This window comes from Pan paniscus, chromosome 14 (assembly GCF_029289425.2).
Source record: "Pan paniscus chromosome 14, NHGRI_mPanPan1-v2.0_pri, whole genome shotgun sequence".
Lineage (NCBI taxonomy): Eukaryota > Metazoa > Chordata > Mammalia > Primates > Hominidae > Pan > Pan paniscus.
The window spans coordinates 14,032,970-14,051,433 of record NC_073263.2 but is presented as its reverse complement, the minus strand read 5'-3'; positions in this window follow the sequence as shown (position 1 = coordinate 14,051,433).

Here is an 18,464-nt window from a genome sequence, read left to right as displayed (position 1 = left end):
TTTATTTACTGTATAAAAATTGAATTTGGTGTACTTTTAGTTAATAATATATGTAGAATATATGAAATATATATACTGCACTTTATGATATTTTATGTACAATATATAAGATATATTTGGTGACCTCTTTATATTTTATGTAAATTATATAATATATATGGTGTAGTTTTTGATATTTTACATAGGGTGTGTAGTATATATTTACTGTCCTTTTTGATATTTTATTTACAGTATATAATTTACATTTGGTGTAATTTTTGATATTTTATATACAGTACATTGAATATAATTACTGTAGTTTTTGATATTTACAGTATATATAACACACATTTGGTGTACTTTTTGATATTTTATGTACAGTATGTAATATATATTTACTGTAATTTTTGATATTTTATTTACAGTATGTAAAATGTATTTGGTGTACTTTTAGTTAATATTATATGTACAATATATGAAATATATTTACTGTAGTTTTTGATATTTTACGTACAGTATATAGGATATATTTGGTGTCCTTCCGATATTTTTTGTAAAGTGTATAATATATATTTGGTGTAATTTTTGATATTTTACATAGGGTGTGTAATATATATTTACTGTATTTTGGATATTTTATTTACACTATATAATGTACATTTGGAGTAATTTTTGACATTTTATGTACAGTATATTAAATATAATTACTGTAGTTTTTGATAGTTTATTTACAGTATATATAACACATATTTGGTGTGTTTTTGATATTTTATGTACAGTATGTAATGTATATTTACTGTACTTTTTGATATTTTATTTACAGTATATAAAATGTATTTGGTGTACTTTTAGTTAATATTATATGTACAATATATGAAATATATTTACTGTACTTTTTGGTATTTTATGTACAGTATATAAGATATATTTTGTGTCCTTTTGATATTTATTGTTAATTATATAATATATATTTTGTGTAGTTTTTGATATTTTACATAGTGTGTGTCATATTTATTCACTGTCCTTTTTGATATTTTATTTACAGTATATAATATACATTTGGTGTGATTTTTGATATTTTATGTACAGTATATTATATATAATTACTGTAGTTTTTGATAATTTACAGTATATATAACACATATTTGGTGTACTTTTTGATATTTTATGTACAGTATGTAATATATATTTACTGCAATTTTTATTATTTTATTTACTGTATATAAAATGTATTTGGTGTACTTTTAGTTAATAATATATGTACAATATATGAAATAAATGTACTGTACTTTTCGATATTTTATGTACAGCATATAAGATATATTTGGTGTCCTTTTGATATTTTATGTAAATTGTATAATATATATTTGGTGTAGTTTTTGATATTTTACATAGTGTGTGTAGTATATATTTATTGTCCTTTTTGATATTTTATTTACAGTATATAATTTACATTTGGTGTAATTTTTGATAATTTATATACAGTACATTGAATATAATTACTGTAGTTTTTGATAATTACAGTATATATAACACATATTTGGTGTACTTTTTGATATTTTATGTACAGTATGTAATATACATTTACTGTAATTTTTGATATTTTATTTACAGTATATAAAATGTATTTGGTGTACTTTTAGTTAATATCATATGTACAATATATGTAATATATTTACTGTACTTTTTGATATTTTACATACAGTATATAAGATATATTTGGTGACCTTCTGATATTTTTTGTAAATTATATACTATATATTTGGTGTAAATTTGGATATTTTACATAGGGTGTGTAATATATATTTACTGTATTTTGGATATTTTATTTACACCATATAATGTACATTTGGAGTAATTTTTGATATTTTATGTACAGTATATTGAATATAATTACTGTAGTTTTTAATAGTTTATTTACAGTATATATAACACATATTTGGTGTACTTTTTGATATTTTATGTATAGTATGTAATATATATTTACTGTAATTTTTGATATTTTATTTACAGTATATAAAATGTATTTGGTGTACTTTTAGTTAATATTATATGTACAATATATGAAATATATTTACTGTAGTTTTTGATATTTTACGTACAGTATATAGGATATATTTGGTGTCCTTCCGATATTTTTTGTAAATTATATAATGTATATTTGGTGTAATATTTGATATTTTACATAGGGTGTGTAATATATATTTACTGTATTTTGGATATATTATTTACACAATATAATGTACATTTGGAGTAATATTTGACATTTTATGTACAGTATATTAAATATAATTACTGTAGTTTTTGATAGTTTATTTACAGTATATATAACACATATTTTGTGTAATTTTTGATATTTTATGTACAGTATGTAATATATATTTACTGTACTTTTTGATATTTTATTTACAGTATATAAAATGTATTTGGTGTACTTTTAGTTAATATTATATGTACAATATATGAAATATATTTACTGTACTTTTTGATATTTTATGTACAGTATATGAGATATATTTGGTGTCCTTTGATATTTATTGTAAATTATGAAATATATACTTGGTGTAGTTTTTGATATTTTACATAGTGTGTGTCATATATATTCACTGTCCTTTTTGATATTTTATTTACGGTATATAATATACATTTGGTGTGATTTTTGAAATTTTATGTACAGTATATTAAATATAATTACTGTAGTTTTTGATAGTTTACAGTATATATAACACATATTTGGTGTACTTTTTGGTATTTTATGTACAGTATGTAATATATATTTACTGTAATTTTTGATATTTTATTTACAGTTTATAAAATGTATTTGGTGTACTTTTAGTTAATATTATATGTACAATATATGAAATATATTTACTGTAGTTTTTGATATTTTATGTACAGTATATAAGATATATTTAGTGTCCTTTTGATATATTATGTGAATTATATAGTATATATTTGGTGTAGTTTTTGATATTTTACATAGGTTGTGTAATATATATTTACTGTACTTTTTGATATTTTATTTACAGTATATAATATACTTTTGGTGTAATTTTTGATATTTTATGTACAGTATATTAAATATAATTACTGTAGTATTTGATAGTATATTTACAGTATATATACCACATATTTGGTGTACTTTTTGATGTTTTATGTACATTATGTAATATATATTTACTGTATATTTGGATATTTTATTTACAGTATATAAAATGAATTTGGTGTACTTTTAGTTAATATTATATGTACAATATATGAAATATATTTACTGTACTTTTTGTTATTTTATGTAGAGTATATAAGATATATTTGGTGTACCTCTGATATTTTGTGTAAATTATAATATATATATCTGGTGCAGTTTTTGATATTTTACATAGAGTGTAATATATATTTACTGTACTTTTTGATATTTTTTTACAGTATATAATATACATTTGGTGTAATTTTTGATATTTCATGTACAGTATATTCAATATAATTACTGTAGTTTTTGATAGTTTATTTACAGTATATATAACACATACTTGGTGTACTTTTTGGTAATTTATGTACAGTATGTAATATATATTTACTGTTATTTTGATATTTTATTTACAGTATATAAAATGTATTTGGTGTACTTTTAGTTATTATTATATGTACAATATAGGAAACATATTTACTGTAATTTTTGATATTTTATGTACAGTATATAAGATATATTTGTTGCCCTTCTCATATTTTATGTAAATTATATAATATATATTTGGTGTAGTTTTTGATATTTTACATAGGGTGTGTCATATATATTTACTGTACTTTTTGATATTTTATTTACAGTATATAATATGCATTTTGTGTAATTTTTGTATTTTATGTACAGTATATTAAATAAAAATACTGTAGTTTTTGATAGTTTATTTACAGTATATATAGCACATCTTTTGTGTACTTTTTGATATTTTATGTACAGTATGTAACATATATTAACTGTACATTTTGAAATTTTATTTACATTATATAAAATGTATTTGGTGTACTTTTAGTTAATATTATATGTACAATATATGAAATATATTTACTGTACTTTTTGATATTTTATGTACAGTATATAACATATATTTGGTGTCCTTTTCATATTTTATGTGAATCATATAATATATATTTGGTGTAGTTTTTGATAATTTACGTAGAGTGTAATATACATTTACTGTCCTTTATCATATTTTATTAAGACTATATAATATACATTTGGTGTAATTTTTGATATTTTATATACAGTATATTCAATATAATTACTGTAGTTTTTCATAGTTTATTTACAGTATACATAAAACATATTTGGTCTACTTTTTGATATTTTATGTACAGTATGTGATATAATTACTGTACTTTTTGATATTTTATTTACAGTATATAAAATGTATTTGGTGTACTTTTAGTTAATATTATATATACAGTATATGAAATACATTTACTGTACTTTTTTATATTTTATGTACAGTATATAAGATATATTTGGTGTCCTTTTGATATTTTATGTAAATTATATAATATATATTTGGTGTAGTATTTGATATTTTACATTGGGTGTGTCATATATATTTACTGTCCTTTTTGATATTTTATTTACAGTATATAATATATAATTGGTGTAATTTTGAATATTTTATGTACAGTATACTAAATATAATTACTGTAGTTTTTGATAGTTTATTTACAGTATATATAACACATATTTGGTATAGTTTTTGATATATTATATACAGTATGTAATATATATTTATTGTACTTTTTGATATTTTATTTAGAGTATATAAAATGTGCTTGGTGTACTTTTAGTTAATATTATATGTACAATATATGAAATGTATTTACTGTACTTTTTGATATTTTATGTACAGTATATAAGATATATTTGTTGGCCTTCTCATATTTTATGTAAATTATATAATATTATTTGGTGTAGTTTTTGATATTTTACATAGGGTGTGTACTATATATTTACTGTCATTTTTGATATTTTATTTATAGTATATAATTTACATTTGGTGTAATTTTTGATACTTTATATATAGTACATTGAATATAATTACTGTAGTTTTTGATAATTACAGTATATATAACACATATTTGGTGTACTTTTTGATATTTTATGTACAGTATGTTATATATATTTACTGTAATTTTTGATATTTTATTTACAGTATATAAAAAGTATTTGGTGTACTTTTAGTTAATATTATATGTACAATATATGAAATATATTTACTGTAGTTTTTGATATTTTACATACAGTATATAAGATATATTTGTTGTCCTTCCGATATTTTTTGTAAATTATATAATATATATTCGGTGTAAATTTGGATATTTTACATAGGGTGTGTAATATATATTTACTGTATTTTGGATATTTTATTTACAGTATATAATTTACATTTGGTGTAATTTTTGATATTTTATATACAGTACATTGAATATAATTACTGTAGTTTTTGATATTTACAGTATATATAACAGATATTTGGTGTACTTTTTGATATTTTATGTACAGTATGTAATATATATTTACTGTACTTTTTGATATATTATTTACAGTATATAAAATGTATTTGGTGTACTTTTAGTTAATAATATATGTACAATATATGAAATATATTTACTGTACTTTTTGATATTTTGTACAGTATATAAGATATATTTGGTGTACTGTTGATATTTTATGTAAATTAAATAATATTTATTTGGTGCAGATTTGATATTTTACATACAGTGTAATATATATTTACTGTAATTTTCATATTTTATTTACAGTATATAATATACATTAGGTGTAATTTTTGATATTTTATGTACTGTATATTAGACATAATTACTGTAATTTTTGATAGTTTATTTAGAGTATATATAACACATATTTGGTGTAATTTTTGATATATTATGTACAGTATGTAATGTAAATTTACTGTAATTTTTGATATTTTATTTACAGTATATAAAATGTATTTGGTGTACTTTTAGTAAATATTATATGTACAATATATGAAATATATTTACTGTACTTTTTGATATTTTATGTAGCATATATAAGGTACACTTGGTGTCCTTTTGATATTTTATGTAAATTATATAATATATATTTTGTGTAGTTTTTGATAATTTACATAGAGTGAAATATATATTTACTGTCCTTTTTCGTATTTTATTTAGAGTATATAATATACATTTGGTGTAATTTTTGATATTTTAAGTACAGTATATTAAATATAATTACTGTAGTTTTTGATAGTTTATTTACAGTACATATAACACATATTTGGTGTACCTTTTGATATTTTATGTACTGTATGTAATATATATTTACTGAACTTTTGAAATTTTATTTACAGTATATAAAATGTATTTGCTGTACTTTTAGTTAATATTATATGTACAATATATGAAACATATTTACTGTAGTTTTTGATATTTTATGTACAGTATATAAGATATATTTGGTGGCCTTTTGATATTTTATGTAAATTATATAATATATATTTGGTGTAGTTTTTGATATTTTACATAGGGTGTGTAATATATATTTACCGTCCTTTTTGATATTTTCTTTACACTATATAATATACATTTGGTGTAATTTTTGATATTTTATGTACAGTATATTAAATATATTTACTGTAGTTTTTGATATTTTACGTACAGTATATAGGATATATTTGGTGTCCTTCCGATATTTTTTGTAAATTATATAATATATATTTGGTGTAATATTTGATATTTTACATAGGGTGTGTAATATATATTTACTGTATTTTGGATATATTATTTACACTATATAATGTACATTTGGAGTAATTTTTGACATTTTATGTACAGTATATTAAATATAATTACTGTAGTTTTTGATAGTTTATTTACAGTATATATAACACGTTTGGTGTACTTTTTGATATTATATGTACAGTATGCAATATATATTTACTGTAGTTTTTGATATTTTATTTACAGTATACAAAATGTATTTGTTGTACTTTTAGTTAATATTATATGTACAATATATGAAATATATTTACTGTAGTTTTTGATATTTTATGTACAGTATATAAGATATATTTGGTGTCCTTCCGATATTTTTTGTAAAGTGTATAATATATATTTGGTGTAATTTTTGATATTTTACATAGGGTGTGTAATATATATTTACTGTATTTTGGATATATTATTTACACTATATAATGTACATTTGGAGTAATTTTTGATATTTTATGTACAGTATATTAAATATAATTACTGTAGTTTTTTATAGTTTATTTACAGTATATATAACACGTATTTGGTGTACTATTTGATATTTTATGTACAGTATGTAATATATATTTACTGTAATTTTTGATATTTTATTTACTGTATAGAAAATGTATTTGGTGTACTTTTAGTTAATAATATATGTACAATATATGAAATATATATACTGTACTTTTTGATATTTTATGAACAGTATATAAGATATATTTGGTGTCCTTTTGATATTTTATGTAAATTATATAATCTATATTTGGTGTAGTTTTTTATATTTTACATAGGGTGTGTAGTATATATTTACTGTCCTTTTTGATATTTTATTTACAGTATATAATTTACATTTGGTGTAATTTTTGATAATTTATATACAGTACATTGAATATAATTACTGTAGTTTTTGATAATTACAGTATATATAACACATATTTGGTGTACTTTTTGATATTTTATGTACAGTATGTAACATATATTTACTGTAATTTTGATATTTCATTTACAGAATATAAAATGTATTTGGTGTACTTTTAGTTAATATTATATGTACAATATATGAAATATATTTACTGTACTATTTGATATTTTATGTAGAGTATATAAGATATATTTGGTGTCCTTTTGATATTTTATGTAAATTATATAATATACATTTGGTGTAGTTTTTGATATTTTACATAGGGTGTGTCGCATATATTTACTATCCTATTTGATATTTTATTTACAGTTTATATTATACATTTGGTGTAATTTTTGATATTTTATGTACACTATATTAAATATAATTACTGTAGTTTCTGATAGTTTATTTAGAGTATATATAACACATATCTGGTGTACTTTTTGATATTTTATGTACAGTATGTAATATATATTTACTGTAATTTTTGATATTTTATTTACAGTATATAAAATGTATTTGGTGGACTTTTATTTAATATTATATGTACAATATATGTAATATATTTAGTGTACTTTTTGATATTTTACGTACAGTATATAAGATATATTTGGTGTCCTTCCGATATTTTTTGTAAATTATATAATATATATTTGGTGTAAATTTGTATATTTTACATAGGGTGTGTAATATATATTTACTGTATTTTGGATATTTTATTTACACTATATAATGTACATTTGGAGTAATTTTTGATATTTTATGAACAGTATATTGAATATAATTAATGTAGTTTTTGATGGTTTATTTACAGTATATATAACACATATTTGGTGTACTTTTTGATATTTTATGTACAGTATGTAATATAAATTTACTGTACTTTCTGATATTTAATTTACAGTATATAAAATGTATTTGGTGTACTTTTAGTTAATATTATATGTACAATATATGAAATATATTTACTGTACTATTTGATATTTTATGTAGAGTATATAAGATATATTTTGTGTCCTTTTGATATTTTATGTAAATTATATAATATACATTTGGTGTAGTTTTTGATATTTTACATAGGGTGTGTCATAAATATTTACTGTACTTTTTGATATTTTATTTACAGTAAATAATATACATTTGGTGTAATTTTTGATATTTTATGTACAGTATATTAAATATAATTACTGTAGTTTTTGATAGTTTATTTAGAGTATATATAACACATATTTGGTGTACATTTTGATATTTTATGAACAGTATGTAATATATATTTACTGTACTTTTTGATATTTTATTTACAGTATATAAAATGTATTTGGTGTACTTTTAGTTAATATTATATATACAATAAATCAAATATATTTACTGTGCTTTTTGATATTTTATGTACAGTAGATAATATATATTTGGTGTCCTTTTGATATTTTATGTGAATTTTATAATATATATTTGGTGTAGTTTTTGATATTTTACATAGGGTGTGTAATATATATTCACTGTAATTTTTGATATTTTATTTACTGTAAATTATATACATTTGGTGTATTTATTGATATTTTATGTACAGTATATTAAATATAATTACTGTAGTTTTTGATAGTTTATTTACAGTATATATAACACATATTTGGTGTAGATTTGATATTTTATGTACAGTATGTAATATATATTTTCTGTAATTTTTTATAATTTATTTACAGTATATAAAATGTATTTGGTGTACTTTTAGTTAATATTATATATACAATATATGAAATATATTTACTGTACATTTTGATGTTTTATGTACAGTATAGAAGATATATTTGGGGTCCTTTTGATATTTTATTTACTGTATAAAAATTGAATTTGGTGTACTTTTAGTTAATAATATATGTAGAATATATGAAATATATATACTGCACTTTATGATATTTTATGTACAATATATAAGATATATTTGGTGACCTCTTTATATTTTATGTAAATTATATAATATATATGGTGTAGTTTTTGATATTTTACATAGGGTGTGTAGTATATATTTACTGTCCTTTTTGATATTTTATTTACAGTATATAATTTACATTTGGTGTAATTTTTGATATTTTATATACAGTACATTGAATATAATTACTGTAGTTTTTGATATTTACAGTATATATAACACACATTTGGTGTACTTTTTGATATTTTATGTACAGTATGTAATATATATTTACTGTAATTTTTGATATTTTATTTACAGTATGTAAAATGTATTTGGTGTACTTTTAGTTAATATTATATGTACAATATATGAAATATATTTACTGTAGTTTTTGATATTTTACGTACAGTATATAGGATATATTTGGTGTCCTTCCGATATTTTTTGTAAAGTGTATAATATATATTTGGTGTAATTTTTGATATTTTACATAGGGTGTGTAATATATATTTACTGTATTTTGGATATTTTATTTACACTATATAATGTACATTTGGAGTAATTTTTGACATTTTATGTACAGTATATTAAATATAATTACTGTAGTTTTTGATAGTTTATTTACAGTATATATAACACATATTTGGTGTGTTTTTGATATTTTATGTACAGTATGTAATGTATATTTACTGTACTTTTTGATATTTTATTTACAGTATATAAAATGTATTTGGTGTACTTTTAGTTAATATTATATGTACAATATATGAAATATATTTACTGTACTTTTTGGTATTTTATGTACAGTATATAAGATATATTTTGTGTCCTTTTGATATTTATTGTTAATTATATAATATATATTTTGTGTAGTTTTTGATATTTTACATAGTGTGTGTCATATTTATTCACTGTCCTTTTTGATATTTTATTTACAGTATATAATATACATTTGGTGTGATTTTTGATATTTTATGTACAGTATATTATATATAATTACTGTAGTTTTTGATAATTTACAGTATATATAACACATATTTGGTGTACTTTTTGATATTTTATGTACAGTATGTAATATATATTTACTGCAATTTTTATTATTTTATTTACTGTATATAAAATGTATTTGGTGTACTTTTAGTTAATAATATATGTACAATATATGAAATAAATGTACTGTACTTTTCGATATTTTATGTACAGCATATAAGATATATTTGGTGTCCTTTTGATATTTTATGTAAATTGTATAATATATATTTGGTGTAGTTTTTGATATTTTACATAGTGTGTGTAGTATATATTTATTGTCCTTTTTGATATTTTATTTACAGTATATAATTTACATTTGGTGTAATTTTTGATAATTTATATACAGTACATTGAATATAATTACTGTAGTTTTTGATAATTACAGTATATATAACACATATTTGGTGTACTTTTTGATATTTTATGTACAGTATGTAATATACATTTACTGTAATTTTTGATATTTTATTTACAGTATATAAAATGTATTTGGTGTACTTTTAGTTAATATCATATGTACAATATATGTAATATATTTACTGTACTTTTTGATATTTTACATACAGTATATAAGATATATTTGGTGACCTTCTGATATTTTTTGTAAATTATATACTATATATTTGGTGTAAATTTGGATATTTTACATAGGGTGTGTAATATATATTTACTGTATTTTGGATATTTTATTTACACCATATAATGTACATTTGGAGTAATTTTTGATATTTTATGTACAGTATATTGAATATAATTACTGTAGTTTTTAATAGTTTATTTACAGTATATATAACACATATTTGGTGTACTTTTTGATATTTTATGTATAGTATGTAATATATATTTACTGTAATTTTTGATATTTTATTTACAGTATATAAAATGTATTTGGTGTACTTTTAGTTAATATTATATGTACAATATATGAAATATATTTACTGTAGTTTTTGATATTTTACGTACAGTATATAGGATATATTTGGTGTCCTTCCGATATTTTTTGTAAATTATATAATGTATATTTGGTGTAATATTTGATATTTTACATAGGGTGTGTAATATATATTTACTGTATTTTGGATATATTATTTACACAATATAATGTACATTTGGAGTAATATTTGACATTTTATGTACAGTATATTAAATATAATTACTGTAGTTTTTGATAGTTTATTTACAGTATATATAACACATATTTTGTGTAATTTTTGATATTTTATGTACAGTATGTAATATATATTTACTGTACTTTTTGATATTTTATTTACAGTATATAAAATGTATTTGGTGTACTTTTAGTTAATATTATATGTACAATATATGAAATATATTTACTGTACTTTTTGATATTTTATGTACAGTATATGAGATATATTTGGTGTCCTTTGATATTTATTGTAAATTATGAAATATATACTTGGTGTAGTTTTTGATATTTTACATAGTGTGTGTCATATATATTCAGTGTCCTTTTTGATATTTTATTTACGGTATATAATATACATTTGGTGTGATTTTTGAAATTTTATGTACAGTATATTAAATATAATTACTGTAGTTTTTGATAGTTTACAGTATATATAACACATATTTGGTGTACTTTTTGGTATTTTATGTACAGTATGTAATATATATTTACTGTAATTTTTGATATTTTATTTACAGTTTATAAAATGTATTTGGTGTACTTTTAGTTAATATTATATGTACAATATATGAAATATATTTACTGTAGTTTTTGATATTTTATGTACAGTATATAAGATATATTTAGTGTCCTTTTGATATATTATGTGAATTATATAGTATATATTTGGTGTAGTTTTTGATATTTTACATAGGTTGTGTAATATATATTTACTGTACTTTTTGATATTTTATTTACAGTATATAATATACTTTTGGTGTAATTTTTGATATTTTATGTACAGTATATTAAATATAATTACTGTAGTATTTGATAGTATATTTACAGTATATATACCACATATTTGGTGTACTTTTTGATGTTTTATGTACATTATGTAATATATATTTACTGTATATTTGGATATTTTATTTACAGTATATAAAATGAATTTGGTGTACTTTTAGTTAATATTATATGTACAATATATGAAATATATTTACTGTACTTTTTGATATTTTATGTAGAGTATATAAGATATATTTGGTGTACCTCTGATATTTTGTGTAAATTATAAAATATATATCTGGTGCAGTTTTTGATATTTTACATAGAGTGTAATATATATTTACTGTACTTTTTGATATTTTTTTACAGTATATAATATACATTTGGTGTAATTTTTGATATTTCATGTACAGTATATTCAATATAATTACTGTAGTTTTTGATAGTTTATTTACAGTATATATAACACATACTTGGTGTACTTTTTGGTAATTTATGTACAGTATGTAATATATATTTACTGTTATTTTGATATTTTATTTACAGTATATAAAATGTATTTGGTGTACTTTTAGTTATTATTATATGTACAATATAGGAAACATATTTACTGTAATTTTTGATATTTTATGTACAGTATATAAGATATATTTGTTGCCCTTCTCATATTTTATGTAAATTATATAATATATATTTGGTGTAGTTTTTGATATTTTACATAGGGTGTGTCATATATATTTACTGTACTTTTTGATATTTTATTTACAGTATATAATATGCATTTTGTGTAATTTTTGTATTTTATGTACAGTATATTAAATAAAAATACTGTAGTTTTTGATAGTTTATTTACAGTATATATAGCACATCTTTTGTGTACTTTTTGATATTTTATGTACAGTATGTAACATATATTAACTGTACATTTTGAAATTTTATTTACATTATATAAAATGTATTTGGTGTACTTTTAGTTAATATTATATGTACAATATATGAAATATATTTACTGTACTTTTTGATATTTTATGTACAGTATATAACATATATTTGGTGTCCTTTTCATATTTTATGTGAATCATATAATATATATTTGGTGTAGTTTTTGATAATTTACGTAGAGTGTAATATACATTTACTGTCCTTTATCATATTTTATTAAGACTATATAATATACATTTGGTGTAATTTTTGATATTTTATATACAGTATATTCAATATAATTACTGTAGTTTTTCATAGTTTATTTACAGTATACATAAAACATATTTGGTCTACTTTTTGATATTTTATGTACAGTATGTGATATAATTACTGTACTTTTTGATATTTTATTTACAGTATATAAAATGTATTTGGTGTACTTTTAGTTAATATTATATATACAGTATATGAAATACATTTACTGTACTTTTTTATATTTTATGTACAGTATATAAGATATATTTGGTGTCCTTTTGATATTTTATGTAAATTATATAATATATATTTGGTGTAGTATTTGATATTTTACATTGGGTGTGTCATATATATTTACTGTCCTTTTTGATATTTTATTTACAGTATATAATATATAATTGGTGTAATTTTGAATATTTTATGTACAGTATACTAAATATAATTACTGTAGTTTTTGATAGTTTATTTACAGTATATATAACACATATTTGGTATAGTTTTTGATATATTATATACAGTATGTAATATATATTTATTGTACTTTTTGATATTTTATTTAGAGTATATAAAATGTGCTTGGTGTACTTTTAGTTAATATTATATGTACAATATATGAAATGTATTTACTGTACTTTTTGATATTTTATGTACAGTATATAAGATATATTTGTTGGCCTTCTCATATTTTATGTAAATTATATAATATTATTTGGTGTAGTTTTTGATATTTTACATAGGGTGTGTACTATATATTTACTGTCATTTTTGATATTTTATTTATAGTATATAATTTACATTTGGTGTAATTTTTGATACTTTATATATAGTACATTGAATATAATTACTGTAGTTTTTGATAATTACAGTATATATAACACATATTTGGTGTACTTTTTGATATTTTATGTACAGTATGTTATATATATTTACTGTAATTTTTGATATTTTATTTACAGTATATAAAAAGTATTTGGTGTACTTTTAGTTAATATTATATGTACAATATATGAAATATATTTACTGTAGTTTTTGATATTTTACATAGAGTATATAAGATATATTTGTTGTCCTTCCGATATTTTTTGTAAATTATATAATATATATTCGGTGTAAATTTGGATATTTTACATAGGGTGTGTAATATATATTTACTGTATTTTGGATATTTTATTTACAGTATATAATTTACATTTGGTGTAATTTTTGATATTTTATATACAGTACATTGAATATAATTACTGTAGTTTTTGATATTTACAGTATATATAACAGATATTTGGTGTACTTTTTGATATTTTATGTACAGTATGTAATATATATTTACTGTACTTTTTGATATATTATTTACAGTATATAAAATGTATTTGGTGTACTTTTAGTTAATAATATATGTACAATATATGAAATATATTTACTGTACTTTTTGATATTTTGTACAGTATATAAGATATATTTGGTGTACTGTTGATATTTTATGTAAATTAAATAATATTTATTTGGTGCAGATTTGATATTTTACATACAGTGTAATATATATTTACTGTAATTTTCATATTTTATTTACAGTATATAATATACATTAGGTGTAATTTTTGATATTTTATGTACTGTATATTAGACATAATTACTGTAATTTTTGATAGTTTATTTAGAGTATATATAACACATATTTGGTGTAATTTTTGATATATTATGTACAGTATGTAATGTAAATTTACTGTAATTTTTGATATTTTATTTACAGTATATAAAATGTATTTGGTGTACTTTTAGTAAATATTATATGTACAATATATGAAATATATTTACTGTACTTTTTGATATTTTATGTAGCATATATAAGGTACACTTGGTGTCCTTTTGATATTTTATGTAAATTATATAATATATATTTTGTGTAGTTTTTGATAATTTACATAGAGTGAAATATATATTTACTGTCCTTTTTCGTATTTTATTTAGAGTATATAATATACATTTGGTGTAATTTTTGATATTTTAAGTACAGTATATTAAATATAATTACTGTAGTTTTTGATAGTTTATTTACAGTACATATAACACATATTTGGTGTACCTTTTGATATTTTATGTACTGTATGTAATATATATTTACTGAACTTTTGAAATTTTATTTACAGTATATAAAATGTATTTGCTGTACTTTTAGTTAATATTATATGTACAATATATGAAACATATTTACTGTAGTTTTTGATATTTTATGTACAGTATATAAGATATATTTGGTGGCCTTTTGATATTTTATGTAAATTATATAATATATATTTGGTGTAGTTTTTGATATTTTACATAGGGTGTGTAATATATATTTACCGTCCTTTTTGATATTTTCTTTACACTATATAATATACATTTGGTGTAATTTTTGATATTTTATGTACAGTATATTAAATATATTTACTGTAGTTTTTGATATTTTACGTACAGTATATAGGATATATTTGGTGTCCTTCCGATATTTTTTGTAAATTATATAATATATATTTGGTGTAATATTTGATATTTTACATAGGGTGTGTAATATATATTTACTGTATTTTGGATATATTATTTACACTATATAATGTACATTTGGAGTAATTTTTGACATTTTATGTACAGTATATTAAATATAATTACTGTAGTTTTTGATAGTTTATTTACAGTATATATAACACGTTTGGTGTACTTTTTGATATTATATGTACAGTATGCAATATATATTTACTGTAGTTTTTGATATTTTATTTACAGTATACAAAATGTATTTGTTGTACTTTTAGTTAATATTATATGTACAATATATGAAATATATTTACTGTAGTTTTTGATATTTTATGTACAGTATATAAGATATATTTGGTGTCCTTCCGATATTTTTTGTAAAGTGTATAATATATATTTGGTGTAATTTTTGATATTTTACATAGGGTGTGTAATATATATTTACTGTATTTTGGATATATTATTTACACTATATAATGTACATTTGGAGTAATTTTTGATATTTTATGTACAGTATATTAAATATAATTACTGTAGTTTTTTATAGTTTATTTACAGTATATATAACACGTATTTGGTGTACTATTTGATATTTTATGTACAGTATGTAATATATATTTACTGTAATTTTTGATATTTTATTTACTGTATAGAAAATGTATTTGGTGTACTTTTAGTTAATAATATATGTACAATATATGAAATATATATACTGTACTTTTTGATATTTTATGAACAGTATATAAGATATATTTGGTGTCCTTTTGATATTTTATGTAAATTATATAATCTATATTTGGTGTAGTTTTTTATATTTTACATAGGGTGTGTAGTATATATTTACTGTCCTTTTTGATATTTTATTTACAGTATATAATTTACATTTGGTGTAATTTTTGATAATTTATATACAGTACATTGAATATAATTACTGTAGTTTTTGATAATTACAGTATATATAACACATATTTGGTGTACTTTTTGATATTTTATGTACAGTATGTAACATATATTTACTGTAATTTTGATATTTCATTTACAGAATATAAAATGTATTTGGTGTACTTTTAGTTAATATTATATGTACAATATATGAAATATATTTACTGTACTATTTGATATTTTATGTAGAGTATATAAGATATATTTGGTGTCCTTTTGATATTTTATGTAAATTATATAATATACATTTGGTGTAGTTTTTGATATTTTACATAGGGTGTGTCGCATATATTTACTATCCTATTTGATATTTTATTTACAGTTTATATTATACATTTGGTGTAATTTTTGATATTTTATGTACACTATATTAAATATAATTACTGTAGTTTCTGATAGTTTATTTAGAGTATATATAACACATATCTGGTGTACTTTTTGATATTTTATGTACAGTATGTAATATATATTTACTGTAATTTTTGATATTTTATTTACAGTATATAAAATGTATTTGGTGGACTTTTATTTAATATTATATGTACAATATATGTAATATATTTAGTGTACTTTTTGATATTTTACGTACAGTATATAAGATATATTTGGTGTCCTTCCGATATTTTTTGTAAATTATATAATATATATTTGGTGTAAATTTGTATATTTTACATAGGGTGTGTAATATATATTTACTGTATTTTGGATATTTTATTTACACTATATAATGTACATTTGGAGTAATTTTTGATATTTTATGAACAGTATATTGAATATAATTAATGTAGTTTTTGATGGTTTATTTACAGTATATATAACACATATTTGGTGTACTTTTTGATATTTTATGTACAGTATGTAATATAAATTTACTGTACTTTCTGATATTTAATTTACAGTATATAAAATGTATTTGGTGTACTTTTAGTTAATATTATATATACATTATATGAAATATATTTACTGTACTTTTTGATATTTTATGTAGAGTAAATAATATATATTTGATGTCCTTTTGATATTTTATGTGAATTTTATAATATATATTTGGTGTAGTTTTTGATATTTTACATAGGGTGTGTAATATATATTTACTGTAATTTTTGATATTTTATTTACAGTAAATAATATACATTTGGTGTATTTTTTGATATTTTATGTACAGTATATTAAATATAATTACTGTAGTTTTTGATAGTTTATTTACAGTATATATAACACATATTTGGTGTAGTTTTTGATATTTTATGTACAGTATGTAATATATATTTTCTGTAATTTTTTATAATTTATTTACATTATATAAAATGTAT